The following is an 18632-nucleotide window of genomic DNA, read 5'->3' on the forward strand; positions in this document are numbered from 1 at the left end:
GCGTCATCCGACTTGTCTAATGTTCATAAATTTGGCGAAAAATGACGCGGGAGAGGGTCAGAACACGAACACACTTACATGTGGACCAAATTTATGTATCAAAAGGGTGGTTTGATTTTCAAATACCAAATGCAACTTCGATGTGGCACCTCTCTCGCAAAGCGCACGATATTGCTTGCCCCCACCCCCCCTTGTGCCGGCACGAAGGGAATCCTAAGCTATGAATGCATGCCCCCTCCCCCCAACCGAGGTTCACCTAGCAAAGTGCGAAGTAGCTAGCAGCCCCCCCTCATGTCGGCACAAAGGGAATCCTAAGCTATGAATGCATGCTCCCTCCCCTAACCGAGGTCCACCTAGCAAAGTGCGAAGTAGCTAGCAGCCCCCCTCGTGTCGCCACGAAGGGAATCCTAAGCTATGAATGCATGCCCCCCAACCGAGGTTCACCTAGCAAAGTGCGAAGTAGCACCCCCCCCCACACACTTTCAGTCGGCGGGCCAGAGAGGCATATCTCACCAAGATGGATCATAAAACGGACCAAGAATAATCCACCTTGGTCGTACGACCTCTCTCTTGTTATTGATCAAAGTGATGGCCGTCCATGCGACCCCGGAGATGGGCTAGCTCTCCAATAATCACGCAAGTAGCTCGTCCCCGAAGACAACCACTGCATGCGTGTGGCCCAAACATATGTATGGAGAGGTGTGTTTTGAGTAACAATGGAACAACTTTGATGTGGCACCGTGATTTCGAACTAGAAATCCTCACACTGAGTGAGGGTTAGGTTGACGATGCATATGTATGTTACACCACACTTCAAGCCAACGACGGGGATTCATGCATGCATGCGTGCATAGTATATGCGCTCTAAATTAAGGTCTGAATCTCACCATGACCTATATACTACGATAACACGAACCAAATGAAGAATCTGTAGCGACCAGACCTCAAACAGTCTGATCTCTGTGCTCCGGTGTCATCCCTGGATCAGTAATGCTGACACCACACAGTACTCGGAGGATTTATAACAGAGTAGCAATCACACACTTATTACATCGAGTGTCTCAATAGAGAACTTATTACAATAAATATGGCTTAAGGCCATCTAATAACGATAACAGCGGAAGGCTTGGAAGATAAGTGAGTCCATCAACTCCAACGGCATCACTGAGTATAGAACCACGACCTAAAAACTCCTTAATCGTCGTCTGAAAAGTCTGCAACATTAACGTTGCAGCCCAAAACGGGTCAGCACATGGAATATGCTGGCAAGGTAACACATAGAGAGTAATGGAATGAAACAACTATACTATATGCATATTTGGCTGGTGGAAAGCTCTATGGTTACAGTTTTGCGTAAAGCCAATTTTTCCCTACAACAAAGGAATAAATTTTATTTAACTATCATGGTGGTTGTTAAACATTGAGAATGGTTGACAGCATCCTCAATCCCAATTAAACATCATCATTAAACAAACCCATCAAATTAAATTTTATAGTAACATGTTGAGATTCACATGATAATCCAAGTACTAGTTACTCAAGATGTCCATAACCGGGGACACGGCTAACCATGATTAGTTTAATACACTCTGCAGAGGTTTGCGCACTTTTCCCCACAAGACTCGATCTCCTCCGTTTGGTTTCTCACACTACATGGTGTTTGAGAAGACGGATGACCAAGACATAGTCTTTCAGAAGCGCTAGCACCTTACGATCGGGTAGACCGTACCACCTACATCCCCTACATCTGCTAGTCTACCACTGTAAGAGTTCGCATGACTTAGTCAACTATGCTAGAGCCCATAATAGCTTGTGGCTGCACACGGAAGTTTCTAGCATGAAAAATCTCATGATCCCTTTGAGCCTGGGTGGCGGTCCAAAAGAAAACAGGCAAATCCTGGATTACCCAGGTGCCTCAATCCACCCAGATGTGTGTTTAAGTTGCCACCTTAGATAAACCATTAATTAACAAACTCACATTTGTCATGGATATCACTCACCCAATCCACGTCTACTAGCATAGCCTGGCATAATAAGCAAACGTAGAAGTAACTCCCAAGGGTTTGATAATGTAACAGGTGATAGGTACTACCTCATATACTTCCCATCCCACAATTTAATTAGATCCTAATCATGCAATGTTTGAGGTTTGATCTAATGCAATAAAAACTGGGTAGTAGAAAAAGGTATGGTCAAAGTGTTACTTGCCTTGCTGATGATCCGCGAAACCTAGCGATTCGAAGTAACAAGCGGCGCACTCCGGGTACTCTATCGCAAACAAACAAGCACACAATAAGTACTCATCTAATGCACAGGTAAAACTCGAATAAGAGATCTAACCAGAAGATTCAACTTATCAACTCCGGTTTGCAAAAAGAATCAAATCGAACGAAGCAACGAAAGTCAAACGGCGAAAGAAAACAACTTCGTTCTACTAATCTGGATCTAAGTCAAATTTTACAGTAGAAAAAACTTGTTTAAGTTGGTTAAACAGATAGAGGGTTTCGAGACGAAACTCCAGGCACTTGAATCGCCTGATTCCGATAAACGAGCGAAAAGTTACGCTAAAACGAAAATCGGATCAGGAATCGCGATCAGAAAAATCGCGGATTTAATCTGAGAAAAAGAAAAACGACGAACGGATTAACGAACGAACGTTTGCTAATTAACCTAAGCCGGAAAAAAACCGATCTAATAAAAAAACCAAAAATAAAAAAAACCGACGAAAAACCGACGGAAAAACTGAACAGTTTTTTTGAAAAAAAACGGCGGCACGGAATTCGAGGCGACCTCGGGCGGCGGGTCGGCGGCGGCATCCGGCGAGGCGGCGGGTCAGCGGCGGCGGCGTCCGGCGAGGCAGCGGCGTCGGCGGGGCGGCTGGCGGCGGCGCGGGCGGGGCGCTCGGGCGGCTAGGGTTTCGGGGGCGGCAGCTGGGCCTCGGGCTGGCTCCCCCCGGCTTATAAAGCCTTGGCGGGCCGGAGTCCCGGTCGGACATGGCCCATAGGTCGGTGCGCGTTTTTTTTAAATAATTACGCGCAGAAGAAAAATAAAAAGAAATGCTAAACGGACTCCAAAAATCCTGAAATAAATTTTCCCGGGCTTCTAAAATCAAGCCGCACAAGGTGAACATTTATTTGGGGCCTAAATGCAATTTTGAAAAACACACATTTTTCCTAAATTCAAATAAAATAACGAAAAACTCCGAAATAAAATCTTATTTGATTTTATTATTAAATCCTCAATATTTCTTTATTTTGGGAAAGTCATTTTATTCCCTCTCTCATATTTTTGTAATAGAAATAATTGATGATAAAATAATAAAAATCAAGTGATCCAATTCTCAAAATTTGAGAAAACTCAAATATGAAAATAAAGAAATCCACAACTCTCTCCGTGGGTCCTTGAGTTGCGTAGAATTTCTAGGATCAAAATCCAAAAGCAAAATAAAATATGATATGCAATGATGATCTAATGTATAACATTCCAAATTGAAAATTTGGGATGTTACAAACCTACCCCCCCTTAAGATGAATCTCGCCCTCGAGATTCAGGTTGGCTAGAAAATAGGTGAGGGTGGTCCTTGAGCAAATCTTCCTCTCATTCCCAGGTGGCTTCATCCTCTGTGTGGTGGCTCCACTGAACTTTGCAAAACTTGATAACCTTGCTGCAAGTGACTCGGCTGGCAAACTCTAGAATCTTAATTGGTTTCTCCTCATAGGTCAAATCGTTATCCAACTGAATTGTTTCCAATGGCACTGTATCTCTAAAGGGTATGTCAGCCATCTCTGCGTGACACTTCTTCAACTGAGAAACGTGTAACACATCATGAACTCCTGACAATCCTTCGGGCAATTCCAACTTGTACGCCACTTCTCCCATACGCTCCAAAACTCGATATGGTCCTACAAATCGTGGCGCTAACTTTCCTTTAACTCCAAAACGCTTTGTTCCCCGAAGTGGGGATACTCGAAGATAAGCTCTATCTCCAACTTCGTAAACAGTCTCCTTGCGTTTAGAATCTGCATAACTCTTCTGTCTGGACTGAGCTACCTTGAGTCTATCGCGAATCAATTTCACCTTCTATTCAGACTCTTTAATCAAATCCGGCCCAAACAACTGGCGGTCTCCAACTTTGTCCCATGACAACGGTGTCCTGCACCTCCTTCCGTACAAAGCTTCGAAAGGGGCCATCTTTAAACTGGTTTGGTAACTGTTGTTGTAAGAGAACTCTGCATATGGCAAATTGTCATCCCAACTAGATCCATAATCTAGTGCACAAGCTCTCAGCATATCCTCCAAAATCTGATTGACTCTCTCGGTCTGTCCATCTGTCCGTGGATGAAAGTCTGTACTGAATTCTAGCCTAGTACCCAAAGTTTCATGCAACTGCTTCCAGAACTTTGAGGTAAACTGGGTTCCTCTATCTGATATGATACTCCTCGGAACTCCATGCAAACATACGATCCTGGTCATGTATATCTTTGCCAACTTAGCACTGGTGTACGTGGTCTTTACTGGGATGAAATGAGCTACTTTCGTCAATCGATCAACTACAACCCAAATCGAGTCATAGCCTGAACGAGTCCTGGGTAATCCCGTGATAAAATCCATGCCTAACTTATCCCACTTCCATTCGGGTATCGGCAATGGTTGTAACAATCCTGCTAGCTTCTGATGCTCTTCCTTTACTCTCTGACACACATCACAAACTGCTACATACTCCGCAATATCCTTCTTCATTCTGGTCCACCAGAAAATATCTTTCAAATCCAAATACATCTTGGCATTTCCTGGGTGAATCGAATATGGTGAATCGTGTGCCTCTTGCAGAATTAGCTTCCTAATCTCCGGGGCATTGGGCACATAAACACGGTCTTCAAACCATAGGGTGTCGTGCTCATCTTCACGAAATCCCTTAGCCTTTCCTTCCTTTATTTTCTCCTTTATAGAGGCAATCTCCTTGTCAGTCTTCTGAGCTTCTCTGATTCTATCCATCAAAGTTGACTGAATCTCCAATGCTGCTACATAGCCTCTCAGAACTATTTCCAAACATAGTTCACGAAGATTTTCTGCTAACTCCCTTGGTATTTCTCCCGTCATTAATGTATTGACATGGCTCTTACGGCTTAATGCGTCAGCTACTACATTAGCCTTTCCGGGATGGTAATGCAATCTCATATCATAATCCTTGATGAGCTCCAACCATCTCCTTTGTCTGAGGTTCAACTCCTTTTATGTGAAAATGTATTTCAAACTCTTATGATCCGTGTACACCTCATAATGGTTTCCAATGAGGAAATGTCTCCATGTTTTCAATGCATGCACTACGGCTGCTAATTCCAAATCATGTGTAGCATAATTCAACTCATGAGGTTTCAGTTGTCTTGAGGCATATGAAACAACTCTCCCTTCCTGCATAAGCACTGCTCCAAGTCCTCGACGTGAAGCGTCGCAATACACCTCATAGTCCTTGGTCTGATCTGGCAAAATCAACACTGGTGAAGTAACCAAACGTTTCTTCAACTCCTAGAAACTAGTCTCACATTCCTCAGTCCATTTGAACCTCGTATTCTTCTTTAATAACTCCGTCATAGGCTTTGCAATCTTCGAGAAATTCTCAATAAATCTCCGGTAGTATCCTGCGAGTCCAAGAAAACTCTGTATCTCTCCAACCATGGTTGGTGCTTTCCACTGGGTCATGGTATCAACTTTAGTGGGATCAACTGCTATTCCTTCTCCGGATATAATGTGTCCGAGGAATCCTACTTCCTTCAACCAAAACTCACATTTGCTGAACTTGGCATACAACTGATGTGCTCTGAGCTTCTCAAGTACCAATCGCAGATGTTCCTTATGCTCCTCTTCATTCTTCGAGTAAACCAGGATATCATCAATGAACACCACGACGAACTTATCCAAGAACTCCATAAACACTTCGTTCATCATGTTCATAAAATATGCGGGTGCGTTAGTCAGACCAAATGACATAACGGTATACTCGTACAGCCCATACTTGGTGGTAAAAGTTGTCTTAGGTATATCCTGTTCCCGAATCTTCAACTGGTGGTATCCTGATCGCAGATCGATCTTGGAAAATACCTTAGCTCCTTGCAATCGATCAAACAGATCATTGATCATCGGTAGTGGGTACTTGTTCTTGATTGTTACTTCATTCAATCCTCGATAATCAACAACCATCCTTAACGATCCATCCTTCTTCTCCACTAGAAGTACTGGCGATCCCCAAGGTGAATAACTTGGGCAAATATATCCTTTATCCAGTAACTCCTTAATCTGCTTCTTAATTTCCACCAAATCCTTTGCAGGCATCCTGTATGGTCTCTTCGATATTGGCCCTGTGCCTGGCAATAGCTCAATCAAAAACTCAATATCTCTATCCGGTGGCATGCCTGGCAACTCCTCTGGAAATACATCAGGGAATTCCTTTACCACAGGTACTTCCTCCTGCACAACTCCTGTTAAGCAATTTACTTGAGTCCTCTTTGGCACATGTCGGGATACATACTTGATCCTTCTCCCTTCTGGGGTGGTAAGCAAAATTGACTTACTAGCACATTCAATATTCCCTTCATACTTTGATAACCAATCCATGCCTAATATCACATCCAATCCTTGGGATTCCAATACTATTAGGTCTGAGGGAAAAACATAGTTACCAATCCTTAATGGTAAACGATCACACCATCGACTAGCCATATATTCTGCTCCAGGCAAGGTTACTAACATGGGTGACCTAAGGGCTTGGGTTGACAGGTTATACTTGTTGGAAATATGCCCTAGAGGCAATAATAAAATGATTATTATATTTCCTTGTTCATGATAATTGTCTATTATTCATGCTATAATTGTATTGTCCGGAAATCGTAATACATGTGTGAATACATAGACCATAATGTGTCCCTAGTGAGCCTCTAGTTGACTAGCTCGTTGATCAACAGATAGTCATGGTTTCCTGGCTATGGACATGGGGATGTCATTGATAACGGGATCACATCATTAGGAGAATGATATGATGGATAAGACCCAAACCTAAGCATAGCACAAAGATCGTGTAGTTCGTTTGTTGTAGCTTTTCTGGATGTCAAGTATCATTTCCTTAGACCATGAGATTGTGCAACTCCCGGATACCGTAGGAGTGCCTTGGGTGTGCCAAACGTCACAACGTAACTGGGTGACTATAAAGGTACATTACAGGTATCTCCGAAAGTGTCTATTGGGTTGGCACGAATCGAGACTGGGAGTTGTCACTCCGTATGACGGAGAGGTATCTCTGGGCCCACTCGGTAATGCATCATCATAATGAGCTCAATGTGATCAAGTGGTTTATCACGAGATCATGCATTACGGTACGAGTAAAGTGACTTGCTGGTAACGAGACTGAACAAGGTATTGGGATACCGACGATCGAGTCTCGGGCAAGTAACGTACCGATTAACAAAGGGAATTGAGTACGGGATTGATTAGGTCCTCGACATCGTAGTTCATCCGATGAGATCATCGAGGAGCATGTGGGAGCCAACATGGGTATCCAGATCCCGCTGTTGGTTATTAACCAGAGAGTCGTCTCAGTCATGTCTGCTTGTCTCCCGAACCCGTAGGGTCTACACACTTAAGGTTCGGTGACGCTAGGGTTGTATAGATATGAGTATGCAGTAATCCGAAAGTTTTTTGGAGTCCCGTATGAGATCCTGGACGTCACAAAGAGTTCCCAAATAATCCGGAGGTAAAGAATTATATATGGGAAGTTGTCATACGGTCACCGGAAAGGTTCGGGGGCATCGGTATTGTACCGGGGCCACCGGAGGGGTTCTGGGGGTCCACCGGGAGGGGCCACCTCTCCCGGAGGGCCTTATGGGCTGTATGAGGAAGGGATCCAGCCCAAAGTGGGCTGGGGCGCCACTCCCCCTAGGGCCCATGTGCCTAGGGTTGGGGGAAACCCTAAGGGGGGCGCCCCCTTGCTTGGGGGGGCAAGCCCCCTCCCCTTGGCCGCCCCCCTCTAGATCTCATCTAGATGGGTCGGCCCCCTTCCCCCTTCCCCTATAAATAGAGGGGTGAGGGGAGGGCTGTAAAGGACATCCAAGGCGCAGCCCCTCCCCTCCCCAACACATCTCCTCCTCCGTCACGAGCTTGGCGAAGCCCTGCCGGAGTACTGCTGCTCCACCACCACCACGCCGTCGTGCTGCTGCTGGAGCCATCTTCCTCAACCTCTCCTTCCCCCTTGCTGGATCAAGAAGGAGGAGACGTCACGCTGACCGTACGTGTGTTGAACGTGGAGGTGCCGTCCGTTCGGCGCTAGGATCTCCGGTGATTTGGATCACGTCGAGTACGACTTCCTCATCCCCGTTCTTTGAACGCTTCCACGCATGATCTACAAAGGTATGTAGATGCAATCCGATCACTCGTTGCTAGATGAACTCATAGATGGATCTTGGTGAAACCGTAGGAATTTTTTTTTTCTACAACGTTCCCCAACAGTGGCATCATGAGCTAGGTCTATGCGTAGTTCTCCTTGCACGAGTAGAACACAATTTGTTGTGGGCGTAGATGTTGTCAACTTTCTTGCTGCTACTAGTCTTATCTTGCTTCAGCGGTATTGTGGGATGAAGCGGCCCGGACCGACCTTACACGTACGCTTACGTGAGATTGGTTCCACCGACTGACATGCACTAGTTGCATAAGGTGGCTAGCGGGTGTCTGTCTCTCCCACTTTAGTTGGAGCGGATTCGATGAAAAGGGTCCTTATGAAGGGTAAATAGAAGTTAACAAATCACGTTGTGGCTATTACGTAGGTAAGAAAACGTTCTTGCTAGAACCCTTTTGCAGCCACGTAAAACTTGCAACAACAATTAGAGGACGTCTAACTTATTTTTGCAGCAAGTGATTTGTGATGTGATATGGCCAAAGTTGTGATGAATGATGAATGATATATATGAGATGTATGAGATCATGTTCTTGTAATAGGAATCACGACTTGCATGTCGATGAGTATGACAACCGGCAGGAGCCATAGGAGTTGTCTTTATTTTTTATATGACCTGCGTGTCATTGAGAAATGCCATGTAAATTACTTTACTTTATTGCTAAACGTGTTAGCCATAGTAGTAGAAGTAATAGTTGGCGAGCAACTTCATGGAGACACGATGATGGAGATCATGATGATGGAGATCATGGTGTCATGCCGGTGACAAGATGATCATGGAGCCCCAAGATGGAGATCAAAGGAGCTATGTGATATTGGCCATATCATGTCACTATTATTATTTGATTGCATGTGATGTTTATCATGTTTTTGCATCTTGTTTACTTAGAACGACGGTAGTAAATAAGATGATCCCTCATAATAATTTCAAGAAAGTGTTCCCCCTAACTGTGCACCGTTGCGACAGTTCGTTGTTTCGAAGCACCACGTGATGATCGGGTGTGATAGATTCCAACGTTCACATACAACGGGTGTAAGACAGATTTACACACGCGAAACACTTAGGTTGACTTGACGAGCCTAGCATGTACAGACATGGCCTCGGAACACAGAAGACCAAAAGGTCGAGCATGAGTCGTATAGAAGATACGATCAACATGAAGATGTTCACCGATGTTGACTAGTCCGTCTCACGTGATGATCGGACACGGCCTAGTTAACTCGGATCATATTATACTTAGATGACTGGAGGGATGTCTATCTAAGTGAGAGTTCATTATATAATTTGATTAGATGAACTTAATTATCATGAACTTAGTCTAAAATCTTTACAATATGTCTTGTAGATCAAATGGCCAACGTTGTCCTCAACTTCAACGCGTTCCTAGAGAAAACCAAGCTGAAAGACGATGGCAGCAACTATATGGACTGGGTCCGGAACCTGAGGATCATCCTCATAGCTGCCAAGAAAGATTATGTCCTACTAGCACCGCTAGGTGACGCACCCGTCCCACAGAACCAAGACGTTATGAACGCTTGGCAGGCACGTGCTGATGATTACTCCCTCGTTCAGTGCGGCATGCTTTACAGCTTAGAACCGGGGCTCCAAAAGCGTTTTGAGCGACACGGAGCATATGAGATGTTCGAAGAGCTGAAAATGGTTTTCCAAGCTCATGCCCGGGTCGAGAGATATGAAGTCTCCGACAAGTTCTTCAACTGTAAGATGGAGGAAAATAGTTCTGTCAGTGAGCACATACTCACTATGTATGGGTTACATAACCGCTTGACTCAGCTGGGAGTTAATCTCCCGGATGACGTGGTCATTGACAGAATCCTCCAGTCGCTTCCACCAAGCTACAAGAGCTTTGTGATGAACTTCAATATGCAGGGGATGGAAAAGACCATTCGTGAAGTATTTGCAATGCTGAAATTAGCAGAGGTAGAAGTCAAAAAGGACCATCAAGTGTTGATGGTGAATAAAACCACTAAGTTCAAGAAAGGCAAGGGTAAGAAGAACTTCAAGAAGGACGGCAAGGGAGTTTCCGCGCCCGGTAAGCAAGCTGCCAGGAAGAAGCCAAAGAATGGACCCAAGCCCGAGACTGAGTGTTTTTATTGCGAGGGAAGTGGTCACTGGAAGCGGAACTGCCCCAAATACTTAGTGGACAAGAAGGCCGGCAAAACGAAAGGTATATGTGATATACATGTAATTGATGTGTACCTTACCAATACTCGTAGTAGCTCTTGGGTATTTGATACCGGTGCAGTTTCTCACATTTGTAACTCAAAGCAGGAGCTGCGGAATAAGCGGAGATTGGCGAAGGACGAGGTGACGATGCGCGTCGGGAATGGTTCCAAGGTCGATGTGATCGTCGTCGGCACGCTACCTCTACATTTACCTACGGGATTAGTTTTGAACCTCAATAATTGTTATTTAGTGCCAAGTTTGAGCATGAACATTGTATCAGGATCTCGTTTAATACGAGATGGCTACTCATTTAAATCCGAGAATAATGGTTGTTCTATTTATATGAGAGATATGTTTTATGGTCATGCTCCTATGGTGAATGATTTATTCTTAATGAATCTCGAGCGTAATGCTACACATATTCATAGTGTGAATGCCAAAAGATGTAAGGTTGATAATGATAGTCCCACATACTTGTGGCACTGCCGCCTTGGTCACATAGGTGTCAAACGCATGAAGAAGCTCCATACAGATGGACTTTTAGAGTCTCTTGATTACGAATCATTTGACATGTGCGAACCATGCCTCATGGGTAAGATGACCAAGACTCCGTTCTCAGGAACAATGGAGCGAGCAACCAACCTATTGGAAATCATACATACTGATGTGTGCGGTCCAATGAGTGTTGAGGCTCGTGGTGGCTATCATTATGTTCTCACCCTCACTGATGACTTGAGTAGATATGGGTATATCTACTTAATGAAACACAAGTCTGAAACCTTTGAAAAGTTCAAGGAATTTCAGAGTGAGGTTGAGAATCAACGTGACAGAAAAATCAAGTTTTTGCGATCAGATCGTGGAGGAGAATACTTGAGTCACGAATTTTGTACACACTTAAGAAAATGTGGAATAGTTTCACAACTCACGCCGCGTGGAACACCTCAGCGTAATGGTGTGTCCGAACATCGTAATCGCACTCTATTAGATATGGTGCGATCTATGATGTCTCTTACCGATTTAACGCTGTCATTTTGGGGCTATGCTTTAGAGACTGCCGCATTCACTTTAAATAGGGCTCCGTCGAAATCCGTTGAGACGACACCGTATGAATTATGGTTTGGGAAGAAGCCCAAGCTGTCGTTTCTAAAAGTTTGGGGATGCGATGCTTATGTCAAGAAACTTCAACCTGAAAAGCTCGAACCCAAGTCGGAAAAATGCGTCTTCATAGGATACCCTAAAGAAACTATTGGGTATACCTTCTACCTCAGATCCGAAGGCAAGATCTTTGTTGCCAAGAATGGATCCTTTCTAGAGAAAGAGTTTCTCTCGAAAGAAGTAAGTGGGAGGAAAGTAGAACTTGATGAAGTATTGCCTCTTGAACCGGAAAGTGGCGCAACTCAGGAAAATGTTCCTGTGGTGCCTGCACCAATTGGAGAGGAAGTTAATGATGATGATCAAGATACTTCTGATCAAGCTCCTACTGAACTTCGAAGGTCCACAAGGACACGTTCCGCACCAGAGTGGTATGGCAACCCTGTCTTGGAAATCATGTTGTTAGACAACGGTGAACCTTCGAACTATGAAGAAGCGATGGCGGGCCCGGATTCCGACAAATGGCTGGAAGCCATGAAATCCAAGATAGGATCCATGTATGAAAACGAAGTATGGACTTTGACTGACTTGCCCGATGATCGGCGAGCCATAGAAAATAAATGGATCTTTAAGAAGAAGACAGACGCGGATGGTAATGTGACCATCTATAAAGCTAGGCTTGTTGCTAAGGGTTATCGACAAGTTCAAGGGGTTGACTACGATGAGACATTCTCTCCCGTAGCAAAGCTGAAGTCCGTCCGAATCATGTTAGCAATTGCCGCATACTATGATTATGAGATATGGCAAATGGACGTCAAAATGGCATTCCTTAACGGTTATCTTAAGGAAGAACTGTATATGATGCAGCCGGAAGGTTTTGTCGATCCTAAGAATGCTGACAAGGTGTGCAAGCTCCAACGCTCGATTTATGGGCTGGTGCAAGCATCTCGGAGTTGGAACATTCGCTTTGATGAGATGATCAAAGAGTTTGGGTTTATGCAGACTTATGGAAGCCTGCATTTACAAGAAAGTGAGTGGGAGCTCTGTAGCATTTCTCATATTGTATGTGGATGACATACTGTTGATGGGAAATGATATAGAATTCTTGGAAAGCATAAAGGCCTATTTGAACAAGTGTTTTTCAATGAAGGACCTTGGAGAAGCTACTTATATATTAGGCATCAAGATCTATAGAGATAGATCGAGACGCCTCATTGGTCTTTCACAGAGTACGTACCTTGACAAGATATTGAAGAAGTTCAAAATGGATCAGTCAAAGAAGGGGTTCTTGCCTGTATTGCAAGGTACGAGATTGAGCTTGGCTCAATGCCCGACCACGGCAGAAGATAGAGAAAAGATGAGTGTCGTCCCCTATGCCTCGGCCATAGGGTCTATCATGTATGCTATGCTGTGTACCAGACCTGATGTAAACCTTGCCGTGAGTTTGGTAGGAAGGTACCAAAGTAATCCCGGCATGGAACACTGGACAGCGGTCAAAAATATCCTGAAGTATCTGAAAAGGACTAAGGAAATGTTTCTCGTTTATGGAGGTGACGAAGAGCTTGTCGTAAAGGGTTACGTCGATGCTAGCTTCGACACAGATCTGGATGACTCTAAGTCACAAACCGGATACGTGTATATTTTGAATGGTGGGGCAGTAAGCTGGTGCAGTTGCAAGCAAAGCGTTGTGGCGGGATCTACATGTGAAGCGGAGTACATGGCAGCCTCGGAGGCAGCACACGAAGCAGTCTGGGTGAAGGAGTTCATTACCGACCTAGTAGTCATACCCAATGCGTCGGGCCCGATGACTCTCTTCTGTGACAACACTGGAGCTATTGCCCTTGCCAAGGAGCCCAGGTTTCACAGGAAGACCAGGCATATCAAGCGTTGTTTCAACTCCATTCGTGAAAGTGTTCAAAATGGAGACATAGAGATTTGTAAAGTACATACGGACCTGAATGTAGCAGATCCGTTGACTAAACCTCTCCCTAGAGCAAAACATGATCAACACCAGAATTCCATGGGTGTTCGATTCATCACAATGTAACTAGATGATTGACTCTAGTGCAAGTGGGAGACTGTTGGAAATATGCCCTAGAGGCAATAATAAAATGATTATTATATTTCCTTGTTCATGATAATTGTCTATTATTCATGCTATAATTGTATTGTCCGGAAATCATAATACATGTGTGAATACATAGACCATAATGTGTCCCTAGTGAGCCTCTAGTTGACTAGCTCGTTGATCAACAGATAGTCATGGTTTCCTGGCTATGGACATGGGATGTCATTGATAACGGGAGCACATCATTAGGAGAATGATGTGATGGATAAGACCCAAACCTAAGCATAGCACAAAGATCGTGTAGTTCATTTGCTGTAGCTTTTCTGGATGTCAAGTATCATTTCCTTAGACCATGAGATTGTGCAACTCCCGGATACCGTAGGAGTGCCTTGGGTGTGCCAAACGTCACAACGTAACTGGGTGACTATAAAGGTACATTACAGGTATCTCCGAAAGTGTCTGTTGGGTTGGCACGAATCGAGACTGGGATTTGTCACTTCGTATGACGGAGAGGTATCTCTAGGTCCACTCGGTAATGCATCATCATAATGAGCTCAATGTGATCAAGTGGTTGATCACGGGATCATGCATTACGGTATGAGTAAAGTGACTTGCCGGTAACGAGACTGAACAAGGTATTGGGATACCGACGATCGAGTCTCGGGCAAGTAACGTACCGATTGACAAAGGGAATTGAGTACGGGATTGATTAGGTCCTCAACATTGTGGTTCATTCGATGAGATCATCGAGGAGCATGTGGGAGCCAACATGGGTATCCAGATCCCGCTGTTGGTTATTGACCAGAGAGTCGTCTCGGTCATGTCTGCTTGTCTCCCGAACCCGTAGGGTCTACACACTTAAGGTTCGGTGATGCTAGGGTTGTATAGATATGAGTATGCAGTAATCCGAAAGTTGTTCGGAGTCCCGGATGAGATCTTGGACGTCACGAGGAGTTCCGGAATAATCCGGAGGTAAAGAATTATATATGGGAAGTTGTCATACGGTCACCGGAAAGGTTCGGGGGCATATCGGTATTGTACGGGGGCCACCGGAGGGGTTCCGGGGGTCCACCGGGAGGGGCCACCTCTCCCGGAGGGCCTTATGGGCTGTATGAGGAAGGGATCCAGCCCAAAGTGGGCTGGGGCGCCACTCCCCCTAGGGCCCATGCGCCTAGGGTTGGGGGAAACCCTAATGGGGGGCGCCCCCTTGCTTGGGGGGCAAGCCCCCCTCCCCTTGGCCGCCGCCCCCCTCTAGATCTCATCTAGAGGGGGCCGGCCCCCTTCCCCCTTCCCCTATAAATAGAGGGGTGAGGGGAGGGCTGTAAAGGACATCCAAGGCGCAGCCCCTTCCCTCCCCAACACATCTCCTCCTCCGTCACGAGCTTGGCGAAGCCCTGCCGGAGTACTGCTGCTCCACCACCACCACGCCGTCGTGCTGCTGCTGGAGCCATCTTCCTCAACCTCTCCTTCCCCCTTACTGGATCAAGAAGGAGGAGACGTCACGCTGACCGTACATGTGTTGAACGCGGAGGTGCCGTCCGTTCGGCGCTAGGATCTCCGGTGATTTGGATCACGTCGAGTACGACTTCCTCATCCCCGTTCTTTGAACGCTTCTGCGCGTGATCTACAAAGGTATGTAGATGCAATCCGATCACTCGTTGCTAGATGAACTCATAGATGGATCTTGGTGAAACCGTAGGAAATTTTTTGTTTTCTGCAACGTTCCCCAACAATACTTATCCACAAATCCCCTTGAGATGTATGAATGCGATGCACCAGTATCAAAAAGAACGAGTGCAGTAAATGACTTAACCAAAAACTTACCTATTACTGCATCCGGCTGAGCTTCAACCTCCACCACGCTAACGTGGTTCACCTGTCCCCTGTTGAAAGGGTTCGACTTCTTCCTAGAGCTTCCATTGCTATTTCCATTTTGTAATTCAGGACATTCATTGGCATAATGTCCGGTCTTCGAGCACTTAAAGCAAGTGACTTGGCTCAGGTCTTTCTTGGCTGGGGTTGATGGGTTGGTGCGACTCTGGCCGTTGCTTCCTCCATTCCCATTTCCATTCCTGGGGCCATTGTGATTGTGTGAGCTACCTCCTCCACGGGTATGCTGAAAATGTCCTCCCAGTCTAGGGGTAAAACGTGGCTTCTGCTGAGCTCCTGAATTGTACGTTCCTTGTCCATACTTCCTCTTGCGGTTCTCAATTTGATGCTGCTTGCCTTCAATCATAAGAGCACGGTCTACCAACTCGTGGTAGTTGTTGAAGGTTGCTACCATCAACTGCATGCTCAACTCATCATTCAGTCCTTCCAGAAACTTCTCCTGCTTAGCTGCATCCGTAGCAACGTCATCTGGGGCATAACGTGCTAATTTACTAAAGTCCTCCACATACTGGCCAACTGTCCTTCCTCCTTGGTGCAAGTTGCGAAACTCACGCTTCTTCATGGCCATAGCTCCTGCTGAAACATGGGCAGTACGAAAAGCCTGCTGAAACTGGTCCCATGTGACAGTGTCGACAGGGAAAGTGGCTATGAAATTCTCCCACCATGATGCTGCAGGTCCTTCAAGCTGATGTGCGGCAAACTTCACCTTCTCCGCATCTGTGCATCCTGCTGTGGTCAACTCTCTAGCTGTCTTGTGGAGCCAATCATCTGCTACTATCGGCTCGGTGCTACTAGAAAACACCGGCGGATTTAGCCTAAGGAAATGGGCTAAGTGATCAACAGGTGGTGGTGGTGGTGGTGGTGGGTTGTTGTTGTTCCCCTGATTCTGATTCTGGACTAGCAACTGCATCAATGTGTTCTGCTGCTGGATCAATTGGGTGAGCTCCGGTGGAAAGGTAAATCCGGGGTCACGTCTCGGAGGCATCTGAGGGTTTAGAAAAGATGAGAGTTAAGAATAGAGGGGGTCTAAAGAGAAAACACTACCCATATGCACATGAGGCAAAAGCAAACAATTCACTTCATTCAATCAAATAAGGGCATACAATCGATCTAACTATCGCAAAAGTGCTCGGACTACTATATTTACATGGTGGACTACTACTACTGATGAGGTGGTCTACTAGAAATATTCTTCGGTTACAGACTCCATGATATCTGCTCCGGCTTCATCAACATAGTCATCATCGCTATCATCTGGGTCCGAGTCGGTGTCGTCGATGATGATGTAGTCTTCCGGGCGAATCTCCTTGGGTTCTTCGTCTTCATCTACTGGTGTAGGGCCTCCCATAAATATCCTGATCTTCATTGTTAGGTCGGCATTCTTGTCCACTAATACTTCAATTTCTTCATCATAATATTCACGTGTAGCCTTGAGTTCTTCCTCCAGTTCCTTGATTCTTGTCCTTGCCTTCTTTAGGTCTATCATGTTGGCGCACATCTGGTTCTCCTGTCGTCAAATGTGCTGATTTAACTCCTGGATAAAAGCTGCAACTGATCTATCCTTCCTGGTGCTGATCATCTCCCAGTGCTCATCTCGGCACCCAAAAATCTGGTAGATAGTATCCTTGAGATCATTGCGGTAGACTTCTCCAATGCGTCCCATGGCGATGTGAGCTTCCATGCTCTTTCCTAGATTCCAAGTTGGTGCATCAAAAGAAAACTCTATGGGCTCAGCGACTGGCATGAACTTCCTTCCTGGAACTTGAACTTGACTCATCCAGCGCTCTTCTTCAGGTAAAGCGACGTTGTAGGTTCCGGTGAAGCTTGGTACTCCTATGTTCAGGTATCTAGTGACTTCCTTCAAGTGACGTCCAAAGGGTGTATCGTCATCTGGTTGCGTGAACTTGTTCCTTGCATCCGCCATCCTAAAGAGTAGAAAAGATGAGAGGTCAGAAAAGAAGAGAATGAATAGTGATCTAGGTCTTTAGCTTAGTGGTCGTGTCCTACAGTCAACCTGGCTCTGGTACCATCTCTGTAGCGACCAGACCTCAAACAGTCTGATCTCTGTGCTCCGGTGTCATCCCTGAATCAGTAGTGCTGACACCACACAGTACTTAGAGGATTTATAACAGAGTAGCAATCACACACTTATTACATCGAGTGTCTCAATAGAGAACTTATTACAATAAATATGGCTTAAGGCCATCTAATAACGATAACAGCGGAAGGCTTGGAAGATAAGTGAGTCCATCAACTCCAACGGCATCACTGAGTATAGAACCACGACCTAAAATCTCCTTAATCGTCGTCTGAAAAGTCTGCAACATTAACATTGCAGCCCGAAATGGGTCAACACATGGAATATGCTGGCAAGGTAACACATAGAGAGTAATGGAATGAAACAACTATACTATATGCATATTTGGCTGGTGGAAAGCTCCATGGTTACAGTTTTGCGTAAAGCCAATTTTTCCCTACAACAAAGGAATAAATTTTATTTAACTATCATGGTGGTTGTTAAACATTGAGAATGGTTGACAGCATCCTCAATCGCAATTAAACATCATCATTAAACAAACCCATCAAATTAAATTTTATAGTAACATGTTGAGATTCACATGATAATCCAAGTACTAGTTACTCAAATGTCCATAACCGAGGACACGGCTAACCATGATTAGTTTAATACACTCTGCAGAGGTTTGCGCCCTTTTCCCCACAAGACTCGATCTCCTCCGTTTGGTTTCTCGCACTACATGGTGTTTGAGAAGACGGATGACCGAGACATAGTCTTTCAGAAGCGCTAGCACCTTACGATCGGGTAGACCGTACCACCTACATCCCCTACATCTGCTAGTCTACCACTGTAAGAGTTCGCACGACTTAGTCAACTATGCTAGAGCCCATAATAGCTTGTGGCTGCACACGGAAGTTTCTAGCATGAAAAATCTCATGAT

The sequence above is a fragment of the Triticum urartu genome, chromosome 5A, assembly GCF_056163025.1.
Source record: "Triticum urartu cultivar PI428250 chromosome 5A, HENAU_Tu73, whole genome shotgun sequence".
Taxonomy (NCBI): Eukaryota; Viridiplantae; Streptophyta; class Magnoliopsida; order Poales; family Poaceae; genus Triticum; species Triticum urartu.